Below are 7,367 nucleotides of genomic sequence, written 5' to 3'. Positions count from 1 at the left end.
GGCGGCGGCACGCTCCCCGCGCACGGTTGCTCCTCCCCCGACAGAGACGTCCGATACGTGCGTCTCCGTCTGTTAAAAAGTTCACAACGGCAACAAGTTGCTCGCCGCAAGATTGGCATGAACAGAAGCGCGCTTTGCGAGCTTTTATAAACATGGCGGTGCTTACTTTGTTTGTTTTGTCTAATCATAAAATTTCAATAGAGTTCCAATTGAAAAGCGTGCGGAATAAAAAATATATATTTGCTTTTATAAAATATATAAAGTTTTAATATACCTATGTATCGTGTACGATACATAGGTATATTAAAACTTTGTACGTCTGAAAAATATATTTTTTCTTACAGTTTATTTCAAAACTACATACATAATATCTACAACAAAAGGAAGTAATGCGATAAATAATATGTTTTATGCTTGCTCAATATAAATAACGTTTAATTGCTTGTTACTTTTTAATCCAAATGATAACCTGAAATAAACGGTACAACAAAAATTACCTATATCTAATCTCAGAGATATTCCAATACATAAGATATGCAAGATACCTTCGATATTTATCACTCCTTATCACCTGAGAACTACGTGCATACTTTCACATGATCGCTGATAATGCAATACAAATCCATTATCACTTCTTACAATTTGCTTTTGTTCTACAAACCGGGATCTACCTGAGTTATGACGCATTTGCAACAACTCTTTTTTATCTACAGCTCAGCTGTCAGAATGACGTCACAAGTAATGAGTTCGAACGAACGTTCCTTAAAACCTCTATGGGAACCTTCATATGACTGATCAGGTACTAAAGGATTAAAGTGTAAAGTAGGTGATTAGTGATTAGTAATTTCCTTACTTTATCAATCATTCTTTATGGACGGTTTCGTGTTTTATCAATGCTAATGCATTTCTATTTAATTCCCTTTTCCTCATGCTAGGCTCGCTATCAAAACAATAAAAGTTTTAATTACACCCTGTATTAAAAACTAAAGCTACTTACCGCATTAATTTCACAAAAGTAATTTGAAGCATTCTAACTGTACTGAACATTAATTAAAAAATACCGCATAAAAATAACATTAAGTTGAAAATGCCTGGACTACTGTATGGACGTGTTCAATACTTCGGTTTTCTTTGGTATTTTATCAGAGAATCAAATGTAAAAGCGAACACGCAATTCAGTTGGACAAACAAAAGGCGTCGGGAACATGAAAAGGGCTTTATTGGCATTCTCGGCGGCGAACACACAAAAATTGTACCGCAAAGAGTTAACTGATCTAAACGAGTGCACTTCGCACTGACGTCTGATGGCGACGATTTATGATTTTATTGAAATTATGAATTGGTTTTCAAGTTTGGACCTACATATTTTATAGCTGTATTAAATCGAGTAGTACCTTAACTGCTTACGCTAACAAAAATATGTGAAGCAGAAAATTTTCAGTGCAGATTTTTAATGAATAACCACTAAATACGAACTTTGGTTACTATCTCTTATTAAATTCATAGCTGTTTTAGAGATATTTAGTTTTAAACAACTTCGCCGCAGCCTAGGCATAATGCTCGAATTAATGGGGTCCTCATTCAATAAAACAAAAAGGTGAAGTCATCATTTATAATTTAAATATTTATCCAGCCCACGTCTAAACTAGTTTTGATAAAATATTGCGATCTTTATCGACAGTGATCATCGATAACGACCATCGATTGCCATCATCGATCTTCAACTTTTTTTGAAGACCAACTCGTAAGTCAACTTAATTACTAATGTGTTTATAAAATAGACATACTCAATAAGCTTAGTTAGTCGTCTGTCGCATCAACGTTGTGCTAACGTGTGGCCCTTTTACTCAGGAAGTTGTAAATCTCAACTTCTCTTCTTAAACACTCCCACCAGTAGAATTTGACCTTCCGTCTCTCCAAATTTCGTACGAAACAGACAAATGTCCGGATCCCTTGGTTCTCTATAAAGTAATCACGCGATAAACAAACATCTGAAAATTTAAAATACTCAATTATTCCCTTACCTCACCGTCGACTTTTAGAAAACGAAAACCAGTAACATTCTTTAGGTTGTCATAGTTTATCCCCTTAATGAAACACACCTATCAAGTCCCCGATATGATAAATTGACATCATTATTCAATGAACCCTGATATGATGAAAAATTGTTTATAATAACTCTTATCGAGACTCGGAGAATTAACGGTGACAACTCTTTAGTGCGTAATTCCAAACATTCCTTACAAAAGCCAAGCCAAATATTTCTAATTTTGTATTTATGCACAGGTGTTGATGTACGACACGATAATATATTCGTTTGGCTACAAGATATACCACATTAACCTAATGATGTCGAATGAAATCAACATGTGATTTTGATCACCATAACTAACCACATTACAAGTTGAATCGATACTCGCCAACTGTTCCCTATGGTTTCTGGATTCTATTATCTGTCAATAAATAGGGAGCATTGTGGGATTTTGCAAAAAACGCATAAATCGAATCGATCTTCCTAGCTGTCTGCCATTCACTTTGTTCCCGTGTTTCCAGGGATCTAATGGCCGATCCCCAAAGAGCCATACATATTTGGTGGTAGTAAATGTCAAAATATTTTGTATCAGTTGTGCTAATGGTTTGTAAAGTCGGCATTAAGGTCTTATTGTTATTTTATCCGGGCATGCTGTGGCCAAATGTGCGTATTTTTACCAAATTGTCAAATCATATTCTTTTCATATTGAAAGTTTTGCTAATGGGGTACGGCATGCTAATGATTCTAGTTAATTCAGTCTATTATTTTGTAGTCTTCAAATACCGAAGTCATACCTGAAGATAAAATGTTTCGTATTCTTTTATAGAAAACCATATCAAGCAGCAACTTCATTAACTTCCAAAAGGCGTCTTCCATTTAGCGATTTAACACAATTAGCAAATCGCATTTTTGATTAGCCACCACAATCGCAGCCGCCGCTTACATTAACGTTTTATAATGAGAAAAGCACAAGGAGACGTTAAAAAAGATGAGAATTCGAGACCTATCTCGGGATACTTGACAAAATCCAACGAATGAATGTAATGCCATTATGATTAGCATTATTTTGTAGGGAGGGTCGCGGATTCCGGTTTACGGGATAAAGCGAAATTCGTCGTCACAAAGAGGTTTTTTTGACATGCTTTTTAATTCCCCCTTAACATCTGTGGTGGTTGGGACTCTATAGCGGCTTTAATCGCATTTGTTGCGCCACACGTTATTGATAGTTGAATGGTTTGTTTAAATATTTTGGTCATAGGATGCGCAGAAGGTATGGCTGAGAGTTTAGTGGAACTGGTTCTGTAGACTCGGAATTTATGATGAAAAGACTTTGTGTAAGAAAAAGTAACCCTAACGTGTCCGATTTGATACGTCTTTAGACTATAGACTATAAAGGTAAAGTCATCAGTTATAAGTTGAGTGGTAAGCAAATATACCACGAAGACACCGGTCTAGGTTATAATCTTAAACATTTTTATCAGCTTTACGGAACTCTAAAAACGTTTTTTACACGGTAACACGAAAACATTTAATTTATGTGGAGGATTTTAATAAATAATTATAGACGTGATCTGTAAACAGTAAGCTAAAAGTATTATTTTTTAACGTATTTTATAGTTCTGGCTAATCCGGTTACGTTTGTCACGGAGCCTTTTAGTACGAGCTCGACTGCACTAAATATGAATCTTTATGTTTAACAGTGACATTAATCACAAAAACCCCATGATTTATGTAACTATGCAACAGCACGGATCCGTTTACAGTTCTAACTAGAGTTTAGTAACATGCTTCACATTCAACAATAACAAAAGCATCGTTATGTATTTTATTAGTTTTACAAGTACTCGACGCGTGGCTTTAAATAAAATATGGCTTTATGGGAACAAAGACTTAGTTTTGAGGAAGTATTTATTGACCTACTGCGGTGATTTCGAATTATGTAAGAAGAAAAACGTAATCATTATCCATAGTCCACGCAAGGTTTCAATATCAGAACGACTCCTCATCGCTTTGTCGGCCGCATCGTCGTATAAAATAGTATAATTAAAACTCAAATGGAAATATCCACGTAGCTCGCGAGTGCTCATCCCATCGTGTGTCAGTGACCGCTCCTGAATGGGCCCTAATTTTTTTCAGGCCTTCGATTTGTGGGTTCTTGCTTTGTGATACAAAATTAATGATTTTTGGTCTGTGCTTCGCAGCGTCAGCGGGTACAATGGAACCAGTGACAATGGTGTCCCGCTGTCCACGATATTGACGGAAGGCCGCGAGGCCGAAGCTACCTACGCTCCTGGCTGCCCTACCGGCCCCGGCCCTTTGTCCACAAGAATTTTAGACACGTCATGAACCAAATGGAAGCTCGTGAGAATAACCGCGATATTATAAAAAAATGTATATTTTAATTTTTAATTATAACCTGCCAGCTATTTAGATTTTTTGTAGTATGAGTCAACACACTGCGTTACCCTTTTTAGATCGTGTCCTTTTCAGAAAGCTTAGAATGTTGAAGTCAAAACATTTCAGTAAATTGAACAAATATACGTGTTTTAATATTTTAATAAATAATTCACACAGCCTACATTGTTCACAATAGTATTGTATTGGCCGTAACCTCAGCGTCATCTTGCTTATTGACCAACTGCCCCAATAAATTACATCATTCATTCCTCGTAGCGGTCCAAACATTTTACACCCAATAGTATTGTGACTACGAGCCACAGCGCACCCAAACATTTAGGGTGGTCTTACTTTTGTGACCAGTATTTAACCCAAATGTAAATAGCCATCAGTGTGGTCACCCCAGCTGCACATTGTCGCCTCTAATTTATAGCAATTCAATGTAATTTCATTAGCACCAAACTGTTTATAAATCTGTATGACCACAATATCAATTCGATTGACGACAGTCTGTTGTTATGGCCAATAAATTTTAGGATTATCTTGTCCGTGGGCTGTGATTAGGTGCCATCAATGTTTTGAGGGAAAGTCGAAAATTAAATCGTTTAAGCCCAGTTAATGGTGGGTCTACAATGACATCAATACGTAATGATAAATTACGGCAATGAAATAAAACCACGATATATTATAAATAATGTTTAGAACACCCACACATTATGTGTTTAATGTTTTGAATGCTGTTTACCAAAGACTTTCTTTTGAAGACCTAGGTTTATAAGACATTTTGGAAAAATAAATATTCCAATACTCTGGAATAAATTGTTTTGCAAGTTTATGAAGTTTAATCCCGAAGTGTGTGATAAAAAATACATGTTAACAAGACGTTCGACAATGCTTTACGCATTTTAAGCGATTCGCGTTCGAGTGCTGATCCGAGTATTTGCTGCTTAAACAACAGCAGGCGCACGCCTAATTCTACGGCGTTTTTATCGAAAATCTTGTCCAAATTGGCGTGTATCGTTGTAAACAATTCCCGTAATTCATTCGAGATTCCCTTTGCGTCTAACAGAGATATACTGAAATGACCAATCACGGACGTGCGCGGACTATCGAACTGTGATGTTAGCTTCACCCTTACCATTGTTGTCACACCGACATGCTGGTGTATTAGCAATATTTATGAAGCCAATTTATAGGTCTTACCTTCGTACAACTTGCCTTAGAAGGCTTTGGATTCCTAAACATGTTGTTTTATCAATGGACCCCTAATTGTATGAACACTACACTATCTAAATTGTTGACATAGGTGCGCTTGCTTTTATTATTTGATCATTAGCTAATTGATGCTTAAGAATTAAAAATATCACTAAACGAAATAATTTTTAGATCCAAAAAATACACTAATGAGGTCGATGGGTGGTCATTTTTTCACAAATTCGAACTATTGGCTGTGATAATGGTGTTGCCTCCCTAAGTAAGCAGGAGTACCTAAAAATGCTACTATACCTGTGCGCAAAGAATGTTAATGGTCATTAGGCATACTCACATCAAAATATTTCTTTAAAACATGGCGAGTACCATAGAGAGTACTGCTCGCAAAAGAATTTCAGTATAAGAATTCACGAACGCCGTGGTTCGAAACGATTCGATAGTACCTAACATTTGCTCCAAAATCGACTATTTTTATGTCCATTAGTTTAATGTGATTTCTTTTAGATGTTGGAAAACCATGTTGGTACTTATCTAATGGTATTATCCCTTTGGTAAAAGGTTCAATAGTATGTAGGTTGAACCTTAAATAAATATACGAGTGTAGATTCAGGCATTTTACATTATCTTATCCGTTGGCTTACACTCTATGGTGAAAGTTTAATTTAATGAAAATCTTAAAACAAGAAGTGCTTTGATCTCATCTCGTATTTTCAATTCAATGTACAATTTAATAAATTAGGTTAACGATAACAATTTTTTCTCCGAGCATCCTTTTTCGCTGAAGGCAAACTTTGATTTTACCTCTCTGAGACTTCATTGTGCTAGACTGGTTAAAAGCATTTCAGGTTCAAATCGCCCCAAGGTGCCTAAAATTCCTCTTCAAATTGTTTAAAAACATCAAAGTTTAACGACCTGTTACATCCAAAACGATGAATAGCGGAAATTATACTGTCAACTATAAATTCAAACATAATTAGAGGATTCCTGTAATTACCTCTCGTTCTTGAAATTAACGTTAATTGGCTCATTAACATATAACATTTACTTTATTTATTTGTGTCGAGATTCTTAATGCAGGACAACAATGACATGACACGACATGACATTCATAGCGTAACATAACAAGACTTGTGTGTTTTTGTGAGATTAATTATAACTATGGCCGTGTTCTCATGTAGTATCTTCGCCTAAGTTATTACACTGTTTAATAATTGTCAGAAATATGTTTAAAATACTTCTCTATTTTCAACTTCAGAGCTATGCCTAGTTTTGATGTTGCAAACATTCTTGACAGGTTTCCTATTTGTACCAATTGTTGAACCACAATTAATTTAGAAGGAAAATAAAGAAAGGACAAAATGAAACAACAAATGAAAATGCCTCTAGAATGATAATCCTACACATCTATACATATAATAAATCTATAAAAAAACTGTCTGTACATTGAATATATTTAAAAAATAATAATTGGGTGGGGTTTAGAAACAGTAATGGAGCACAAATCCAAAAAATTCTGTCTGTATGTCTGTATGTCTGTTTGTTTGTACACGCTAATCTTCGGAACTACTGAACGGATTTCAATGATTTTTTCTGTGTTGTATCAGTATTAAGCCTGGACAACATATAGGCTATAATTTATCTTCGAAACTTGAAGACCTGATGCAGAACACCAACAGACCAACAAAACTATAAGAGATACAAAAATGGTGCCATGGCAAAAATTGTT

The sequence above is a fragment of the Helicoverpa armigera genome, chromosome 7 (genome assembly GCF_030705265.1).
Source record: "Helicoverpa armigera isolate CAAS_96S chromosome 7, ASM3070526v1, whole genome shotgun sequence".
NCBI lineage: Eukaryota > Metazoa > Arthropoda > Insecta > Lepidoptera > Noctuidae > Helicoverpa > Helicoverpa armigera.
The sequence above is the reverse complement of the archived record's forward strand: the minus strand, read 5'-3'. Positions refer to the sequence as shown.